Raw genomic sequence first — 22,025 nt, 5'->3', positions numbered from 1 at the left:
CTGCTTTTGTCATAGGAGGTTTGTCGGAGGTGTTCCAAGGCAGGTGTCAGCAAAAAATATATTTCAAATCTGACAATAAAAAAAAAAAAAAAAAGTGAGTCAGGCCAATTAGAAATTGTAAGAGTTAGTGAGGAAGATATGAAGTGAAGAATTGAGAATTTTGTTAAACTTGTCAATTAGGGCCCTCAAAAACAACATGCAAATCTGCCCCCTAGTGGCAGTGAGCAGAAAATAGAGCAATCTGGACGCTTTGGAAGCGCGACAATCTTTTTAATTGATGTGATTTTAACTGTTTGCACTATTCCAACTAATTATTTAAAATGAGTATTTTGTTTTTGATATTTGCATTCATTGCTGTTTCATAAAAAATAAAAGATCGCGCTTGACTTGATTTGTCGCACATGCAATTAGAAAGGCCCAGTTAGTCATGTGCATGCGTGGGTGGAGCCATTAAGAACTTTGATGTTTTATGCAGAGTGCAGAAAATGGTGCCTTCAAGCCTGAATATTACTTGCAATAGTAATGGGTGACAAATCATCTAAAACACCCCCCCATGGAAGATCACCTCAATCATACGTAATTTTCTCGCTGTCAGATGTGAGAGCGCAGTGTGACGAAACAGCGAGCTCGTTGGGGTGTACGTCACGCAAATGTTCTCATGGTGGATGGATTGCTGGCGTATGACGTCATGTTTGAATATGTGACCCTTCGGCAAGGGACCGAGCCCCCGAAACTCATCTCGGGGTCCAGAAACGATCAATCTGACATTTCTCTCTACATGCCTGCATTGAGTGTGGTTTGTTTCTCTCTATGGCGTGGAAAGGGAAATATATACAGAAGAGTGCAAATTGAATTCCCCCTTAAGGGATTAAAAATGATTACTAAATTGAATTAAAAGACGCGCTATATAAATCCTGTTAGTGCTTTTGTCAAACACAAAAAGCCGGGTGATGATGTTTTTGTCTCTCGCGGGCTTGCCGGATAAAGTGTCATCTTGGCGGCGGTGATCGGGGGCACTTTGGAAGATGTTGAGTTGACAGATGTGATTTGAGGTGTTCATGATTACATTTCGGATTTTTTTTTCGCTATTTTTTGAGCTGGTGCTTTGAGTACTCTGACGTTACATGAATTCACATTCCGCCTTCCCATGTTTGCCTTGTCAAACATAAATTTTTGACTTTATAACTTGTACAGTGATCCCTCGCGACTTCGCGGTTCGTTTATCGCGGCTTCACTACATCGTGGATTTTTTTTCCAAATTAAAAACACATTTAAAAGTCAAAATAAAACTTTTAAATTGAGGAAACGTGTCTAACCTTTAGGACAATGTAGTATTGCTCCAAATGTTCGTTTAAAATTCCTTTAGAAGTCCATTTTCGCGTGTTAGCACGATCGTGAATTAGCATCTTTCCGCTAACTCGTTAGCCTGCCCAGTACTTCTTGTTGGTACTTCGCGGATTTCACTTATCACGGGTGGTTTTTGGAACCAATCATCCGCGATAAACGAGGGATTACTCCATATTGAGGAATATTTTTTGAAGACTTTGTTAATTGATCGTGATGATTTTAACTAAACCACATCCACAACTCACTTTAATAGCCAATGCTTTTAGCACCTTGATTCAAAAATAAACATCTTTAAAAGATTCCATTCCACACAAATACCTCAAAATGCGAGAGCTGGAACATACGCCACTTTTTATGTTTTCCGGAAGATGTTTTTTTCACATCCTTTCATGAGAGAGCTCGAGATGTTGCATCACTCCACCAAATCCCGTCTTACTGAAGTAAGATAAATTAAAAAGCGTTTACAAAAGATACGAGAAAGAAGTGCATGTAAATGGAGCTTCCAGGCGAGCAGTAAGGTTAAAGAGGCGAGGGTAATTTCTGTAACCTATCTGGGCCGGGGCAAAAAAAAAAAAAGTTTGCTTGTGTTCCCAGTGTCCTCCTCTCTGATGCACTTGTGCATGAAATTGTCCCCCTTTCCATCCTAGCAAGCGCCGAGCCTCCAAGTCAATTGGCCATCAGAGCAGGCGGCCTTTCTGCATGCGCCGTTTGTTGGCTCGGGTTCCTATCACGCCCGTTTATTTGTGTTATCAGCTGACTCTGACGAGCGAAACGCGCAAGCGACCATTATGCGCCGGAATCGAGCGAAACTGCAAATGCGCCGGGTAAGATATAGCTGGAGGAAAACATTGCATTGGTTACACTAGGGAGCAATGCGGCGGTTCCCAAAAATCCATACGGTATGAAAAATATCCTGCGTGTTTGCTAAAGTCATGCTACGTACTGGAGCACCCCAGGAGATGCATATGGATAACTGCTTTGCATTTTCATGGCTAAATCATTGTCCACTTTTCCTTCCCATGACTTTTATTTCCATGAAATTAAGCAGTCGGCATCCAAATATGCAAAGCAGCCCTCTTCTGATCCGACTGCAATGATTGCGTTTATACGCCAATAAGATTCACATTACGTGGAAATGCATTAGAATGATTGCGACCCGACTTGAGAAAATCCAGAACTGGATTTGATAGAAAGTGATTTGAAAATCGGCCTGCAGCAGAACAGCTAACTGCTGCTTCACCCTGTTTGCTTTGAACTCTCCAATCGTCGACCCAAGTCTGCAAACGTCATCGCTCGGCTCGGTTTATGTTCGATTACAATTCCTCAAATGTATTCAGGACCCTAAGGCACTCTACTTGCACTCCTAATTCTCCAAAACGAGCTCACACAAAGATACAATGGTTGGTAATATTAGCTCGCACGCTCAACAATGTCATTCATTTAAAAACGATGGTGATTTGATTTAAAACACTCTCAGGTCGTTAGTGGTTAAATAAAAGGCTTTTCCATTGAATTAGTCGGATATTTTTACGGAATATTTTCCCCTTCATGCCCGCGCCACGCGATATATATCAAGGTGCTGGTGGGCAGGGGCGAGCTGGAAGATGAGCCCATCCGGGGGGGGGGGGGGTGACGACCTAATGGAGGGGATGAGCAGCTCTGTCGATGAGTCACGATGAAAAGCTGTCATTTGATGGATGGAGGGAGGGAGGGGGGGCGGTTGGGGATGATTTTAAATGCTAGGCTTCATCACAAGCATGGCAGCCCGTCATTGTCTCCCGGCGTGACGTGCTAGTTTCTTCCTTTGTTTTATCCTCCCACCTCCCCAATTCATTCTCTTGTCACCCGTCCTCCGTCTTCCAGCTCCATCACTGTCACCGTTAAGGCCTTCATCCACATTGAATGGCGCAAGGTTTTTCCAAAAACTCTTTAGAGTGATCGCAACGGAGCAGGTGGTAGAGTGAGGACACACTTCAGTGGGACATGCTGGCGTTTCGATTTAAATAGATAATGGCAGCGCCCGGGCGCTTGTTGGGCCCTGTGAATAATGCAGGAGAGTCCTGAAGCCATTGTTGCTAGGCGTCACTGATGTAGCAGCTCGGAGAGTTTGCAATATTGATACCCAAAAGAGATGGAGGGATGGCAAAATTAAAAAATAGCTGGTTAAATGGATCTTAAACTCAATCACGGGGATACATTTGAAGATACTGACCCTGTAGTCTAATGGTGAGCCTTTTTTTTTTCGGGTTTGATTCTCTGCTTTAAATTGAGAAGTTTGTCTCTAAGTGCCTCGTGATTATCAAGGAACCGGTCCGGAGTTTTGGACTAGAGTGTTTCTCTTGTCAGGCTGCAGTAGAATTTACAATTGCCATCTTGGCTTTGTCTCAAAAGTGTCTCCTCATATTTTAAGGGAGTAGAACGCGACTGTATCTTCTGACAACTCCGAATGCCGATGAGATCATTTATGCCTTCTTACTTGCTATCAGGTTTGATATTTGTATACGCTAATTTACAGTTGGTCAGTTTAGTTTTAATGTGGTGCATCTGGAAGATGGCCAGAGGCGGCATCTGATGTGTTTCGAAGTGAAGGAAGAGGGGGGGGAGGTCGGGTTCCACAGCTGTCACACTGTTCTGACCCGCCGGGCAGATGTTCGGGAAGGCTAGACGAACTCTGGCCCGACATGATACTGCGGGGACCGTGACCTTTGTGTTGAATGTGACCGGCAATGAGGGAACAAGAATTGATCACGACCTTCCAAGTAATATTTTCTTAATATTTATGGTATTTACAATCCGTATGAATATTGTATGGCGTGATATCTATTTAATGTTTCGAAGCAATTCAATGAAATAGCATGAATTCCCTTTGATGGAGCAATTGCCCGCAGGCGACGTTGTTGTTCCGTTGATGTGTATTAAGAAATCTCTCGTCAAGTGTGTGAAGCGACATACACAATGGGAAATGATTACCATGTTGTGTGTTTGCTGGGCTGTGATTACTCAAGCAGTGACGAGGGGGTTGAGAGCGCCGAGTAAAAAGAAAGGCGTCACGATTCGTGCGTTGGATTTTCACGAGGTCGCAGGGACAAAACAAAAATGATTTCCGCTGTTGCTCGCTTTTTTTTTTTTTTTTTTTGACGTACAACCCCAGACTCTCTGCAGCCGCTTTATGACCAAGGTGAGGGTCGAGTGGTGGAAATGGCTGAGCGAGTCGAGGATCTTGGGGGTGAAAGGTCAGCTCTCGAGAGATGAGGTCACCAGAGAGTATTCGGAATGGAGGGGAAGACAAAGTGAGTGTATAAGAAGAAAGGTGGGGGTGAGGGAGAAGATGATTGAAGTGGAGCAAAAAAAAAAAGAAAATGTCCATTAAATTGTAATTTCTTTCATTTTATTCAATTCCGTCTTGGCCTCCGAGACCAAATATCTTTAGTATTCCATACGTATGTGTGTCACATGTACGCTCGCCCACCCAACACATTATCGGTGGGCCATGTTGCCTTTGTCGCCACCTTGACCTTCTTTTTTTTTGCACTCATTCCATATTCAGAGCAGCAATCCAGGTCAGTTCTAATTATCGGGGTCCAATTGGAATTGACTTTTCAATTTTTGATGCCGTAGTGGTGAAAATCACAATGTGCCAAGGCTCCCCGGCTCTCGGGCGGCGTGACTTAATATGCTTGATACATTCACCCCACTGCGCCAAGGCTGTGTGATGTTAGGTGAGAAGAAAAAAAAAAAAAAAAAGACGGCGACAATTATTGTAAGTCACTCTAAGGTCAGCTGGGTGATCGGAGAGGTGTGTTTATATGGTAAACAGCTGTGTGAGTCTTTGGGCCAAGAGAATGCGTGTTCAAAAGGTGGGCGTGGCCTCGCTTCTCTGTCTTTGCTCGGGTCCGCAGTGCAGGGGGAAAGATTAGAACCGAAACGCTTCTTTTGAAGTTTGGTATTATAGAAAATGCAACACGCAGAGAGCAACGGTGTCTTGTAAAATGATGGAATATCAATGCGCTCAAACTGCAGTTTAGCATTCATGGGGCTCGCACCCCTTTGAAAAATCCAATAGTGTTCTTTATTTAAATGAGGTCGAGGTGATGTAAAAAATAAAGTCCTGAGGTTGCGGGGATTTGTTGGGATGTCAGTGGCTGTCAGTATTTGTGAAATGTGGTAAATAAGATGACTAATTGTCCACTCACAATAGACTCAGCTCTAATTAATGAAAGTGGCCTTAATAAGAGCCTGATGCAGAAATACCAAGAGGTCATTTCGGGGTAATATTTTAGTCTTGTTAAATGTCAGTGTCACTTAACAAGCTATGGCTCATCGCCTTCGTTTGGAAAATCATAGTTTGAGTCAGAGAGTCACGGGGGTCGTTGTCAGGTGACAAACAATATGGATTCTGGATGATCAAGCTTCTATAGAAGGCGCAAACCCAAAACGATATTGCAGTTGAAGGTTGTGATATTTCCCAATTAAAATTCTCTGGAGTCACACATGCAGCTTTTTCCCCTGCTTGACCTAAAATTCCCTTCTGCTGCAGCAAAAACATTACGAACCTTCCTGCAGTTAAGAGAAAAGCTTTCACCACGGAACTTCTCTCAAGGCGCTTTGAGCAAAAGCCGCATTTTGCATTCATCGTACCTCATCCTGCACACGCTCTCAGCAGCGTCCCTAATGAAGTGTCTATGGAGTGTCGCGTGTCGTAAAACTGACTTTGTGTGGCGTTGGCTTTGTATCAGCCCCCTAGCTGAACATTGTTACAGATCAATGACATCGACGCACACACACACGTACGGCACGCCACGCACACACTGGCACACAGTTGGGCTTGTTTACAGTTTAAACAGCAGGTGGCACAGATAACAACCACTTAATCCGCAGCCATTTGGATGATTGAATGTAACACCCAAAACGGGGGGCTTTTCTTCTCTTCTTACTGCCGCTGCCAACGAGGAAGCAATGGTGTTTTAATCGTGATCCATTCCGGCCATCTTTAAACTCCGTCGCAAGTCACGACTCGTGCGGTCATCACGTCCGCCGAAGTCATTGCAAGCCGACGGCCGCTCGGATCCGCACTGGATTGGATTTGTTTTTGCCCCGCTGTGTTTACAGCTGAGCAGCTTGAGCGGCAAGGTCAACTGTCGCTAAATATTTCCTGAGATTGACCGACGACAAGTCCAAGGTGTAAGTTTTACACCAGCTGCGATAGATAGGCAGGCGGGTTTTCCCAAGAGGATTTTAACGGGTATTTTTGATGCAAAGGAAAAAAATGGTCTAAGTTACCGCCACCCTCAAATTTAATGAGAACGTCCTTGGTATTCTACAAAGCTATCAAAACAAAACGGCGCGAATATAATCAAACACAGACAGAGCCGTTCTTGCAATTAAACAAGCAAAGCTATCAGGTAATACCTTGAACTTGAAAAGTTTGAGGAGGGCTGGTTGGAAATGATCTCAAGGGACTACAGCTAAAAGATGTCGGCGCTATTTTTTTTTTTTCTTTCAATGCATCAAAAATGTCTTTCAAGGTGGCGGATCGGAACGGTCCTGCTTGTCCAAATCAGAAAGCAATAGTCGAGTAAAAATCTCTCTCGGGAAATAAGGCAACCCAACTTTTCCTGTGACCAAGCAGCTGTTCTTCTAGTAGCTAGCTTTAGCGCCAGCCTTCTTTCTTCCCTTCCCGGTACTACGAGCAACGATGAAAATAAAATCTGCCTCTCGAGTTGCTCTTTGAAGAGCTTCCAAAACCTCCTTCTCTGTCGCTTGGCCGATAAAGACGACAAACGAGCGTCGCCATCTTCGGGACAGCTGCCGCCTTCCCTCGTCTTTGACACCGGACAGATGTGCTTTGTCTTCCGTTCGGGCACTGCTAGCTGCGCTTCTTGCCAACCCAGCAGGAGCACTTTCAAGGATTTTTTTTTTTCCCTGCTAATGGGAGTGGCGTACGCATGTGCATGCACCATCGCACGTCAAGTGTTTATTGGCAAGATATTCTCCCCAAGCATCAGATCACTCATTTGTTGTACGGCCTTTGCCGGTTTTCATCAATGCCTTGTAATTAGAAAATACAAGGGAGGAAGTGCTGTGACATATGAGAGAGGGGAAATAGAGGAAAATGGCAAGCAATGGAGCTTGAGTAAGGAAAGCCAGCAGGGGAAGGTTCCACTCGTCACCATAGCAACCCTTTATAGGACCCATCACCAATGCAATTAGGATGCCTTTGATGCAGGCACTCCAAGGAGCTTGGATGGTGATAAATAATACCATGAAGGAACATACATCATAAACAGTGCAGGTGAAGAGGCCAAAGTGTGTATTTAAAGATGTGGGATTTAAAAAGATGATGCTATGTTCTTCACCTAGCATTTTCTTAAGCCTCCATTTGAGAACTCCATTTTTGAGCTGACAAAGCGTATATCCAAAATATATGCAGTAGAAGCAAAAAGTAGAAAAAATGTCACTAACTAAGGCATAGATGTCAAACATAAGGATCAGGGGCCAGATACGACCCGCCAAATCATTTTATGTGGCCCGCAAAGACAACTTCATGTGTCAATACTAAAATTACAAATTGCTTGCTAGGAAATTTTATTAGCAATCATCGTTTTAAAATATTTTTACTAGTCTCTGATTTCAAAACTAGTTATTCATCAGTTTGCTGTTCATCATGGCACTCCGAAGAAAACTCTGACTACGACAAAAATAAGTGACACCCTTGAAAGGTCAGATGTATTTCAAATTCGCGTGACTTCAAACATCCAAAACATCCAACGATGACACTTTTGCTTTCATTGCGGTATGTACAAAAAAAAATCTATGACCCAACCAGAATCTCGAATTCTTTTACCGTTATTTGATTTTCCGCTAAAGCGAGCAGAACGACAGCATCAAGACAAAGCTCGCTCCCTTTTCCAACGCTAAAGCGGTGAAAGAATTAATGTTGGTGTGAACTCGCCCACCCCGATAAGACCTCCATTCTCTTCTTCTACATGTCATGCGGTGACTCAACCGCTCTTCCATCCATGTGGAAAATGTTAGGACACGAAGCAACGAGGATATTTTTCATTGCACATCGAGGGCACGTTGATGACTTGTGTTGCACTCGAAGCGCTAGCGAGTGTTTATAATGTAACATTTGCACTCCACTACCCAGATCCTGCGGCCCCCACGGGAAAATTGATTCCTGCTGCCTTTTCGCATTTCTATCTTTTCCTTCTATACTCGTTAGTCCTCTTAATGTCATCTACTCTTCCTTCATCTCTCACGCCAATGTCTTTATAATTCTGGTTCATCTCATCGCTCACTTTGTTTAGTTGCCTCTTCCCTCTAGCTCTCTTGTCATGCCCGTTTTTATTTGATTGTTTCACTACAGTATCTCAACACGGCCACTATTTTCCATCGCTACATTGTGGCCTCGCCGTCATCTTTTATTTTTTTGCTGCCCTTGTGTATACCCCGAGCATCCGTCTAATCACCAGTCGCTTTTTCTCGCGTCTCTTTTCCGTATTCCGCCGCGCCCTCCTCATCCTTCTCTGTTTGCGCCACTGCTGCCAAGTGTTATCCCTTCCTCCTCTTCTCCGTCTGTCTCTGTGTACCAGGTCCTGTCTTCAACCCACAGACTGGTTGACAAATAGATTACATCGCCAAAGACACCACATCGCACATCTTTATTTAAGGACAAACACCTTTAAAAAATAAGAGTAATAAAATAATAAATAAAAGAATAAAATAATTAAAAAAAAGAGTTCGCTTCGAATTCCAAATACCGTATTTTCCGGACGATAAGGCGCACCTAAAAACCTAAAATTTTCTCAGAAGCCGACAGTGCGCCTTATAGTCCAGTGCGCCTTATATATGGACCAAATTCCTAAATTTAAACTGGCCCGAAGCATTGTGTCATGAAATCAATCATAAGTGGCCCGCTGAAGTCTATGAATCATGAATCCAAAAGACTATGGATCATTATTTTGTGATTATAAAGTAATTTGTTGCATCTGAAGTTGAAATAAAAAAGATAAAATGGAGAATGATTTGATTTGGATTAAAAATATGACATGATGCATGAATGGTGCGCCTTATAGTCCGGTGCGCCTTATATAAGGACAAAGTTTTCAAATGGACCATTCATTGAAGGTGCGCCTTATAGTCCGGAAAATACAGTAGGTCTTTTGTATGTTGAAAAAAAATATTGAATCAAGATTAAACGGTACACCTATATTTTAAACAGACCTCGAAATCCGAGGCTTTTTCTCGGTTGATGTTGGCGCTCCCTCCTCGTGCATACAGTAAAGTACGTACTCGCTTGATTTATTATTTATGAGCCAATGCTACATATGATGTTGATTGCCTCAGTCAAGGTTTGCAATGCGCAAGTGGCCTATGATTATGCAAGTGGAAAGTCATGCTAAATAGTTAGCGCAAACTGAGATAGCATTAGCACTGTAAACACACAGATGTTTTCCCGAGACATGACCTCATAACTGTTTGAGATTTCAGTTCTCCCGTGAGCAAAATGAAAAATTACGAAGCGTCACTATTCTGTTGTTGTTGTTTTTTTTACTATTTATGTTTGATTGCTACGCTTGATTATGCAGCGCGCACTGCATACTAAAAAGTCAGCCATGTGCATAATTTTAAATGAGAGGGAACCAAATGTGTCCCATCCACTTTAATTTCGACTATTTGATACTGACGCGCAATGTAATAACATCTTTGTGCATCAATTCTCTAAGGTGGGCAGGTATTCATTTAACCTGTCCTCTTTTTTTTTCATATTCTATTTATTTATTTATTTTTGTGTGTCTAACATCAGCTGGTTTACGCCATCTCATTTAATTTCTCATTATCGAGCCACATTTCACGGCACGAATGTATCTTTGCCTCTCGGTCGTCCGTATCTCAGACATTAAGGTAATGGATATCATTTCACTGTGACAAATGCCCCTGAGGGTGTAGTTGAATTTAGAAAAATCAGAAAAAAAAAAAAAAAAGTGAAGAAGATGGATGTCAACGTGTGGTGAGGACACTCAATGGAAAATGTGGGAGGGCTTCTTTGTCGCTTTGGCACATGGACACACACCGCTCCGAGTGTGACACATGTGGCCCCGGCGAGCAGGTGCTTCGGCCATAGAGTGAAAGAGAGTATGAAAAATTGATGTGGCCTACTTAGAGCATCTGAGCAGAGACCGTGGCGAGAGAGAGAGAGAGGGCGCTACGGCGGAATGATATTAGATTTTAGAGTCAAGCAAAGCGTATCTTTTCCTCCTTTGTGCATCACATTGTGTGCACGCAGTTTGCTGCAAAAAAGTTGAAGTACTTTTTGCCCGCAGTCCCGCATAGCTCTCATTAGCCCATCTCACACTTTTTCAACACTATTTAACCAAGTGTGGACCCTTTAGCTACCCCCCCGCCAAACAGAGGAAGCCTCCTTATCCTGTTTTCTCCGGGGAATATGCTAACGACCAAACAAGGATTTATTTATCAGCGGTTATTGTATGTTGCCGAGCATATCGGTTGCGGGATTCATGCTGTCGTCAGCATACTGTAAAATTCACCTTCGCAAAAACTTCCCATTAAGTTGAAAGCGGCGATTCTCACTAATTAAAAACTTTGCGCCGGGATGCAAAATCCGTTCCAGGGTCAGTTTTTATGGGTCGCACATTAGAGTAAAAGGCTTTATGGCTATTTTATTACTCATCAACCAGATACTTATGATCTTGGCAAAGGGATTTTTAATTGATGGGTTTTTTTTTTAAAATAAATGAATATCTCCTTAATCATCCGATTAAATACGCCAACTTTATGTTGATTCGTGATGTATGTTAACAGATTTGGACCTGGATATTTTATTTAGGGCTTGGAAAAAAACACATTTCAGATGTTCTGGAAGTAATACCACCATTTTTTTGACTTTGAAATATTAAGTCTTTTGCTCCAAGCCATTTGCCTGCATACTTTATTTTGCTGGAGTATTTAATAACATATACTGACTCAACCTTGACGTTAACAGAACATGTCGCTAATTATTTTATATTTATCCGCGGTCCGTGTGGAAAAACACCTTCATGTTTTAAGACCTAATTGTCATCGTGACCCGGCATTAGCAACAAAGACAATAAGACTTAAGAAAAACCAGCTGACAGATGGTGTTAACTATAAATACAAGAAGGTGACCTTTAAAAGTTTTCATTGTTGCAAAAGAGCAGAAGAAGTTTTGGGATGATGTTGGTGAAATAATGATAATTAAGGTGACTTTTCTTCTGTAGGTGGGGGGGGAGGCACAAGAAATATTCCACTGAAACTTTCAACCAATCAAGTTCCAGCATTTCAGAACGTGAGTCAAATGACAAGAGGATTTGCTCGCATGTCTTGCCCAATCTCTGCTTAAACCAACGTGCCTCTGAGGAAGAAAAGTTCATTTTGACATGAGGCGCAAATCTAACAGATGGAGATGTAGCGTGCGTGCGAATCCGAAGGGTGTGGATTTATTTTGCAGTTCCCTAATGAAAGCCAACACACGGGCACAGCTCATTTCTCCAAATATTTCTCATTTCAGTTTTCACCATCTATCTCCCTTAGCGATGCAAAATAGATATTGATAACTCTAAAAATGTCTAGCTGTTTCTTTAAATACAAAACATAACTCACAAGTAACCAGTTAATCCCCTACTCCGAGTCTTTTCCTTTTTTTCAAGATGCTGTCCCTTTCCTGACTGCCCATTTAAGGATTTAAAAAGAGCTTCTTCAAGGCGTAGAGAAAATAATCCACTGTTTCCATAATCCTGCGTGGATGGATGCACTCAAGCCATCATTTGCACACATATGCATATTCAAATCAGGACACAGGCACGAGTACTCACACACACTTTAAACATGCTGCAGGCTTTCCTGGATAGTGACAAAATGACGTGATGGAGTGGACACTTTACTTCTGATAAACTAACATGGTTGCTAAAACTCCAAGCAGGTAGTGTGAGTGCAGTGTTAGTCAATTAGCACGCGATTATTTTCCGTTGTTCACGTCTCCCCGTGATCTTCAAGTGTCAAGAATTGCACTTTAAGTGTAAATTCATGTAGGAAAGGTACTCGTGGTGTACGTTTTGGGGTTGTAATATCACACTTGAAGTTGTGATCAGATCGGAGTTGAGGTAGCAGCAAATTGAGTTCAACGAAAGAGAAAAGCACCAAAAGAAATAAAGTTAAATGAAGCTTCGGAATGATTTGTTGAACCACAGCTAGCTAGCGTCTTGAATCAAATATCAGTCAAACAAATGGTATTCTGAGGACAACTATTTTGAAGGTTTGAAGATAAACAATAACTCAGTGCCGCATTACACAAACAAATACCGTGTTTTCCGCACTATAAGGCGCACCTAAAATCCTCAAATTTTCTCAAAAGCCAACAGCGCGCCTTATAATCCGGTGCGCCTTATATATGGACCAATATGGATTCGTGGATGAAGAGTAACTTATTAAAGTACGTTTTCATTTTGTGTGATATTAACGTTTGAGCAACGTTGAGTTATTGATATATTGTTATTGTTTTCACTATTTGGAGAGTTACTATATTGTGATTGCATTAACGTTTGAGCAACGTTGAGTTATTTATTCTATGCGCCTTATAATCCGGTGCAGCTTATATATGGACAAAGTTTTAAAACGGGCCGGTGCGCCTCATAGTGCAGAAAATACGGTACATCTGAACCACAAAAAGTATTCGGTCTTCCAACCTAGTTTGCATGTTTTTCTGTGTAGGAGCATTTATGCGCAGGCACAAAAAGGCCAGGAAGGCTCCCTGAAGGAAAGACCTCATTCCGAGGCCTTGCCTGTCGATATTACTGCTACAAATCAGGGCTCGCCACTGCTGAGAGGAGCAAATACTCACACACAAACACACACACACGCCGACTCCACTGGACAAGGGAATTATGACCAATCTGCCTGTTACTGCTCCCCTGCCACTTTAAGCTACATGAGAGTCGTTGGAAGGCTCTCAGACTTATTGAGCATGTGCATTATATGCTGATGCTCGAGTCCGTGTAGCAAACATGGTGCAGGGTGGGGAAAGAGATTTGAGCAAATATAGTAAGCGAAATTCGTATGTTATTGCCACTATTCCATTTTTTTGCTTTCAATTACATCATTGCAGGCAGTAGTGCAAAAATAGTACGTCTAATGTTTTTGTTTCTCCATTGTATTTATAACTCCAGTATGGTTACGTATTGGACTTTAAAGATGTATTCAAAATGTCTTTTGGCGAAACAGAACATTGGCAATTATTTCTGGAAAACTGACAAATGGGGATGTAGGAACTACATTTCAGATCTGAAAGTTTAAAGACCAAAGATAAGTGAAGCCAAAAATAAACTAGCAGAGGGAGCCGGATTGGAAATGTTTCCCAATCGTCATACTTAAGAGAATTAGCATCTTGTTTTCTAATCAAGAACCATATCGAGTTACAACTGATAAGGTTCCTGCGATAAAGGTAAAAGAAAAAAATCTTTTCAGGGACTGCGCCAGAGAAAGTCATTTTAACGCCTTTTGGGAATTTACTTTTCACTTCTCACCGTGATCCCACTGGCGGACCGCAAAGGGCTCAAACTCTCGTAGCGAGATCTTTGTTATCAGCCATCCATCTGTTCCACAAGTGCAAGACCTCTGCTGACATGGGGGAATTGAGTAAGTGGAAGAAACAAAGACGGGTGCGACAGATAGTGAGAGATCAACAGAGTCTTAGCACCAGTGGTGATAATGTGACTGGATGATTGGTTGGGGTGTCAGACGAGTTTGTGTCACAGCCGTGTCCATCTTCACACAAAATCAGACAGCCACCCAAAACTCAATATTCCGACACGGCCATACTTCCTAAGCTTCAATACAGAAGACATCCAAATGGTCAGTCTGGATGATGACATCACAGATCATTGTTTTGCAGGAACTGGGTATTATATTCCTCTACTTGACTGAAACTAATACTTTTGGCGTTCTCGCAATCTCTACCGCCCTTTCTCCTTTTCCGGTCTTTGATTTTTCCCTATGATTAATTCATAACTACGTATTTTCACATACGTGAAACCACTGTCGGTTGTCCGCTTTCAAAAACTTTGAATTGTTATGCACGCCCCGTCGTGTTTTGCTTATTGCCACTTCCCACGGTTTAATAAAGGCATCTTTATAAACGGAATAATTCATCGGCCGAAACGGCATCGTTGCCGGTTTGTTGACAGAAGCCTGTGATACCGTCATAAGATGGTGTTCATTACTTTTTAATGAATACGTTATTACTACTTCTCTATTCTGAGTGTGCTGCGTGTTTGATAGATTCAAAAAGAAGCACTCCAGAGTCGAAGGCATCAAAAGGAAGAGCTGACCCCTGGAGAAGCTCACCTTCACCGGGTCAAATCTGACCTTTGTCTTCCTCCTGCTCCGAGAAGGCTTTGATCCGTGGCGAAACGGCCGCGCTGGGCTTTGGTGACGCAACGGTCCTCTTGGAATTGATTTGGTTAAGGAGCCATTTGTTTTAATTAGCTAATGAATGGAGCTGGTTAAATTGGATGGATACTGGGTCGAACGTACGGATTGGCTGGAAGGCGAGTCAAGTTGAAGCAGCTACTGAGTACGTGTTGTATAATTTCATCTGGAGAAGATTAGGATTCAATTATTTTATTTGAAAATCAACTAATCAGGTTTAAATGCTCTTCAGAAGAGCTATCAGAAGCGTGATTAACAATCATTCCATGACGCGGAACTAGCGAGTTAATGAAGGAGAAGGAGCGGAACAAGAGGAAAGACCAAAGGCACAGCTGGAGAGGCTGAAGATGAACGGCAAGACAAACAGATGGTTTCAGCTTTCTTGCTTCGGGCATTTCATATTCACAGAAATCAGTGGGAGGTTGAAGCGAGGAGATGAAGCTGATGAGTTCAAGTAGTGAATCTACATTTGTGTTTGCAAAAATACGAAGGACTGGTACGTCGGAGAGAAAAGTCATGTCAGAAAATATCCGGAAACAGATCTGAAGGTTAAAGGTCACAGCTTTTCCAGACTTGGTTTTTACCAGTCCCCTTCTGGCATTGTTGTCTTCTACCTGAACTCTGTCGCCAATGACAGCAAATGATTCAAACAGGAACATCACTGGCCCGAAATCCTACGATGGAGTAGCGGTAAATATCTGATTGACAGCCTATTTCCCTTCTGGCACTTCACTTGGACACCCGCACACATTGATACACTGCCAGGTTAAATGGGTAGTGAATGATGGATGCTCGCGCCCATCTGCTCCGACCCGAGAGACAGCGAAGGACTCGTTCGGCTCAGCGAGCTGCGAGTCCGTCGTGACGTTTGAATACAGTCGACGCCTGGACGAGATTTGCGTCTAGAGAGGAGAGCGTGGACTTTATTAAAAAGCCTCGTGACCTCCGCCGAGATGATCTTCATTCCCGGTATGCTAATGAACGATATGTATTAGCCGCGGTGCTCCCGAGCTCGAAACGAATCTTTTTTCTCCAGAGCGGGCACCTTGTCATTTTAATTTGTTTTAATTGCCGTGCTTGTGCCCCCGATGCAAATGGACAGCTCGTTGCTAACTGTAGCCACTCCAAAAACACTTCTACATCATCCAGTGAGACGACTACACTCAATCTGCCTGGGGGAACATGCTGGTGTGACGAAACGGGGAATCTTAGTTCTTATCCTGTTGGTTCTGCCTTGTTGGCACCTGCGAATGCCGCGTTACGGACTCGTCTAATTCGAAAAAGATCCGGATGATGCAATCCGAGCTCGCTCATCTTCTCATCTCTCCTGCTTAAGACGTCCAGAAGGTTAACGGTGGAGTGTTATGCGGCGGATAGCTTTGCCCTTTATAACAAAGAATCGGTGCCAATTAAAGACGATGAGTACGCCGATGGATTGACCTAAGTGTGTGTGTGTATGTCGGGCTTTTTTCTCGCCAGGCATCTCACACAAACACATGGCCTGAAAATGTCAGTTATTCATCCGGGGAGGACGCATTTATTCAAATATTTGCCCGTATTACCGCTTCCTGCTTTTCCTCCTTCTCTTGTCTCACAAACTATTTATTTTGTGTCAGACTATATCCCCAACGTTTCACATGGCAGAGTTCGATCGCTTTAAAAAAAAAAAAAAAAATGTCACAGCCGCTTTGTATTGTTTCTCAACAAAAGAAAGAAAATCACTCGGAGCGTTTTATGAAAGATTTTTTTTTTTTGCTAGTTACGGCTGCTGAGGCAATAGACCTTCATTGCTGGTGTTATTAATAACCCTTTTCATGTCGGGAGTGTGCATCGCTACTGCCTCACATCATTCCGAGCTTTACGATTGTTGTCTTCTGGATCGTTACATCGGAAATGTACGTCATAAAGATTGATATTAGTCGCTCATCCATGACCGATTTTACAATCTTTGATTGTAACGTTGCAGTTTTCACTCATAAATATAAATATTCTTGATTCTTGTGTACATTATTTCCCTACTGTTAAACATAAATTGCACAAAATAATTTATGAAACCTCCATTTTTTATTTATTTTTTTTCTTTAGCCTATTATTTCAGTTCATATGGAAAAATACATCCAAGGTCACCTTAAGTGGAAATCTGGCTCACTGGATTACAGTTCCCACTGTGTGTTCAGAATCGTTTTTATAAATGCCAACAAAGTCATGCTGCTTGAATGATCCTGATATCTCTTTTTTGAAATCGTATCACGCTGCTACCTGGATGCAGACTCAAAAATAGGATTTACTCCCCAGCTTTTTTTTTTTTAAACTTTTCCAAGCTAACAGTGACACAACAAAAATCTTTTATGTACAAAAGTACGCTACAATTTTTTTTTTCTTTTTAAGATACAAAAGACATTTTGAACCTATCGTAAGCAACGATCCAGCTCCATCCAATCCATTTTGTAACCACTTTTTTTCAGTTTTGGTACTGACTTCATTTCTGCAGTGGAGAGTAAATTCTTGACATCATCTCGAATAAAACATAAGATGAGGACTATTCAGGTATTCTGCCCATTGCTGATACGTGCATTTTTTTTTTTAAAGCCATGTAGCTCCCACAGGCAGGTTAGCGAGTCTGCTCAACATTTTCACCTCCCCCCACTTTCCTCCTCGCAGCAAAACGACACCCGAAGACCCTTAAACAATCGTGGGGGGGAAAAAAACGACCCTACAAATGAAGATTGTTATTTAAGCTGCCGGCGATGTTGTCGTGCAACAATCAGGGCGGGAACTTTCCTCTCAGAATGTGAGTGCATAGTAAATAGCGGTGTGCACAACTCGCCCTGGCACAACTCCCACGATATGAAATATTAATGAGACGCGAAGAGGAGGGGTATGAACTCGTGACCTCGTACTTCATAAAGAACCATATATGCGCTATTCGGCTTGCTGTGTTTCTAACCATGTTTGTGTTATGTGAATGTAAGGATGCTGGTGCGGTGATGTTCTCATGTAAAATGCATGTCACTAAGTGCTGTCACAGGACAAGAAGCAAGCCAAAGCAAAAGCGGGGGGAAATGTTATGCAAGGCTGAATCTCATGACATGGACCGTACATTAAGATTAAGCATTTGACTCAACTTTTCCAAAAGTTGTTTAGCCAGCAAAACAACGACATGAATTTTAAAAGAAGCTTACAGTTGGAAACATGAGATCATGTTCCGGCTAGCTTTAGTGAAAAGATAAACACAAGTCGAAATTGAGAGTGTAGCAAAAAGCAATCTGTAGGTGCGTAAAAAATTAATTTTTCAACAAGATGCAGCACTTTCATTTCATCATTTGAATGTCCTGAAGGCAAATTGGGAACAACGCATCAATGGGCTTCAACTAAATACTCAACCGTGATGTTTTACCTCTCGACGAACTCCCTCAATCACATTTTGCAGTTCGAATTCAACACAAATTTACTCGTTGGGAATGCAAATGAGATTCCGGCTTTGCTGAGTCCACAAGTCAAACCTCTCAGGCAAAATAGTCTTAAAACTTGCCTTGAGTTCATAAAAAAGACTAGCAAGGCATCCAACAGCGCCTATTTCACATCCTCCTTTTGTAATGTGCCATTTGAAGCGCCATTGTCATTTCCCCGCAAACTGTTTGGTAACATTTTGGTAACAACAATCATTTTTTTCTCCCCACCCATTGATTTCCTGTGACATTGGTGCAAACAGCCTTTCTGTAATAGAGAGAATCCTGTTTGGTAGAGAATACCTTTTCTTTTCATCGTAAGTCTTAATGCACCGAGATGGATTCCATTCGATCAGAGCGGCTCCGTAACAGCGGGGGCTTCACAGACCAAATTCTTTGCTAATCCCTGTATTGCTTGAGGGCTACAAGCGGAAGCGAGGTGGCATAGCGCACTGGTGCCACATTTCGGAAGGAGAGAAAATGAATGTGTCACTTTCCATTTCTACTTCCTGTTTTTTTTTTTTTTTGCTTGTATTATTTGCGACTTTTGCTAGCATGACAATGTGCAGTTGTGCAAGAAAAAAATATTTGTGTGCACCTTTGCATTGGAACACACACGCAGAACATGCATATGTAATTAGTATGTAAATAATTGGTGGTTAGATTTATATGCGTAATTACGGCGTGGTGTGTGACATGGCCACGTTTTTTATGGTGTGTGCTGATTAAAGACTGACACACACATTCTGGCATTTACATGCTCGTTCAAATTTTTCACATGTCAACACAGCTTAAGCCAGAGGTGGTTTATTCCGCCGAGGAAGAGAAAGAGTTGGCGTTTTTATCATAATGAGATTTGGAAAAAAAATGTTTAAATAGTAACCATAAATGGAAAAAAAAATGTTTTTTTTTACGATGATGACTGATGAAGGAAAATGAGAAGTCTTGGAGGTTGTGTGGAGGTCATCAGAGGAGTTGGCATCGTCACACAGAATAACATAATCACCTCTCTAATGAGGCGGTTGCCCCACGCTGGGGGCCAACGTAGCCCACAGCAGCCCAAAGCTAACAAATCACACACACACACACACGCATGACGACATTTAATTAATCAGAGGAATAGAAAAGGGTGAGAGGAGTCCAAACTGCGACATTCTTCCTTGTCAAAAATCAAAGCCGCCGCTGTGCTTTGCACTCTCCTAATTAGTACCCAGCCATGGCTCGCTTTCTTTTTTCTGCCTTGTGTGCTTGTAGGTGAGTTTTAACATTTACACAGCGAAAGGAAGCCTTTTGTCTTGGAAATTGGTCTATGGCAAATGTGAATCCAAAAGCACTTGGCATTTATCAAAGTGGTCAAATCTCATTGAAAAGACATATTGGGTTGGGTTTGTGCTTGTGTTTCGTGGACTAACATTTTTTTTAAGTAAAACAGCTCTGATAAAGAGAGCACAGTGGTTTTTACAGCCCAACTTTGATAAAAGTCAATCTTCTGTGTTTACATGCAACGAATTAACGCAATTTGATGTTTGTGAGTCTGGATGTGTTTGGTTTGCCCATTTCCTGCATTAAAGGTCACCGGAACATTTGCTATTGGGCAACAAAAAAAGCTGGAGAAGGCACTGAGTACAAACCTCCACCAAGGCTCAACGATAATGCCAGATGATTGTACAGAAGGAAAATATGGGTCCATTTGGGCTAAGAAAAGTAAAGCAAAAAAAATAAGAGTTGCAAATTGGAAGTGTGCTCTTCTGCTCTAATCTTGTTGAGGTGGTGGTAAAAGTGACAATTTGAATCTGAACAAATGAGAAAAATACTGCATTTTCTGTTTATTAAAAAAAAAAAAACCTACCTAAATGTTTATAATTTTGCTTTGGTGGAAATATAATTTATATTTGAAGCTTTTTTTTAACATAAATGTCAGTTTATTTATTTATTTAATTATTAATCTATCTGCTTTATTTATTTATTTATCTATCTGCTTTATTTATTTATTTATTTATTGACTGATTGATTACATTTTTTTCTTAATGTCCCACACCTTAACAAAATGCCATGTAAACATATTTCTGCCTTCAATCTAATCCCCACGATCCGACAAGTCTCGATGTAACTCACTTAAATCTCACCGACGTGTGACATACATGTGGAATAATTCCGCTTGTTCCCGTCAACGGATGAGCAGCTGTTTGACAGTGTCCTTTTTTTCGTTAATGTGTCCTTGAACAGCATCTAACCACAAAAGATGCAAGTTTCTTTTCCACGGTTGAATTTCAAGCTTTTCAAAATTGAACTCTATTGCATTAAACCAAGGGAGGGGGGGAGTCTAAAATGTCTGAATCTCTCCGGTGAAACAAATCCACATTTCACTCACAGTGTCACCTTCAAATCAAGTGGCTTGTGCACTAAAAATAGTAATTAAAAAAAAAACCTCCAAATAAGTTAAAAGGCATCTGAATGCTTCTTACTGGTGCAAATCAGGCGGCAATTAAGGTCCCATTTGTTCTCTTTTAAACACGTACTGCAAAGTATTTTCAAAAGGGACTTTGTGGGGGAGAAAATGTGAACGCGCTTGAGTGACGGTGAATATTGCAGGTGCAAACACAGCCGAGCGGTAAAAAATGAAATCATGAAGGCTGACTCACTTAAATGAGCAAAAGCAACAGCAAAGGGACAATTTGATATTTATTTCTAGCCCCGGCCTTTCTCCAGCGTGACAGAATTAGCGAGAGGTACATTAGAAAGGATCTTTTGAAATAAGCACAGATTTTTTTTTTTTTTTTTGGACTGCTGTTCGGGAACAAAATGTTTTGATGTAACTATTAAAATAAGTCTTCTTCATATAAACCAATAAGTGGTTAGCTGGAACACGTAAGAGGGAGCATAGACTCCCATTCTGGCCTCTGTGCACCTCAGAGCTAATTTTAAGATTCCGTTAATTGTCCTCAAATGTCTAAAAGGTCAAGCGACCTTGACCGCAAGCCGATGACGTGGTCTTGGATGACGCCTTAACCTTCGCTGGTGCCACATTACCAATGATCTGCCGCTAATGGACATCCTCGTCATTACCTTGAGACGGTCTATCCGGAATGATCTCATTGTTTGAACCCGAAACACAATTACACACACACATGCACACGCAGGGTTAAAAAGAGGATGCATCATCCCGTTTTGTAATCAGTGCTCAGCCAGTATGTTTGTCTAATGATCTGTAATGCATTAGCAAGCAAGGGATTTGGTTTCAGGGGTGAAAGGATCCAGGCATTAAATTACATTCTGGGGATCACACCAGTATGAAGTTTTGAGCGTTTTCTGACACCCACACACGCATGAATCTTTCACAGGTCACACTGCGAGTAATGACAACGCGGATGATTATACGCAACGTGCTCTAGGCGAATCAGTGTGACTTCTGGATTTAACAGCGGTGGCGGACTGAATTCATCATCAGTTTCGTCGTTCTTCAAGTCACCCGCTTGTTAATGGCGACTGACATGGGGCAACATTTTACGCTGTGTGAACTTGTCATGTTGCGGCCTTGTGGGGACACCAATATGTAAAGCGGTCGGTATAATTGCTGGAAAATGCAGATTTGATGAACGAAAGTGGAGAAGATGGTTGACTGCATCCAATACAGATTTAATAGAATACCTCATTACAGACATAAACCCCGTTAAAAACTATTTAAATATTTTTCAAGTCACAATGGAAACACAAAACTGTGAATTCTGCCTAGCAACAGATCTTGACTTGATTGTGACTAGG

At 41.9% G+C, this 22,025-nt stretch overlaps 2 protein-coding genes across 3 annotated transcripts in view; one reads left to right on the top strand and one right to left on the bottom strand.

The window, feature by feature from the left end:
- The window catches only part of LOC148380045 (tissue alpha-L-fucosidase-like), a 57,170-nt gene that overhangs the window by 2,421 nt on the left and 32,724 nt on the right, over positions 1-22,025 (bottom strand). The window lies entirely within an intron of this gene.
- Positions 1-22,025, top strand: part of dlgap3 (discs, large (Drosophila) homolog-associated protein 3) — a 49,994-nt gene that overhangs the window by 780 nt on the left and 27,189 nt on the right. The gene's annotated exons all lie outside the window — the stretch shown is intronic.

The sequence above is a fragment of the Syngnathus floridae genome, chromosome 21 (assembly GCF_059516105.1).
Source record: "Syngnathus floridae isolate MCC-2025c chromosome 21, RoL_Sflo_1.0, whole genome shotgun sequence".
In the NCBI taxonomy this organism is placed as follows: Eukaryota; Metazoa; Chordata; class Actinopteri; order Syngnathiformes; family Syngnathidae; genus Syngnathus; species Syngnathus floridae.
The sequence above is the reverse complement of the archived record's forward strand: the minus strand, read 5'-3'. Positions and strand labels throughout refer to the sequence as shown.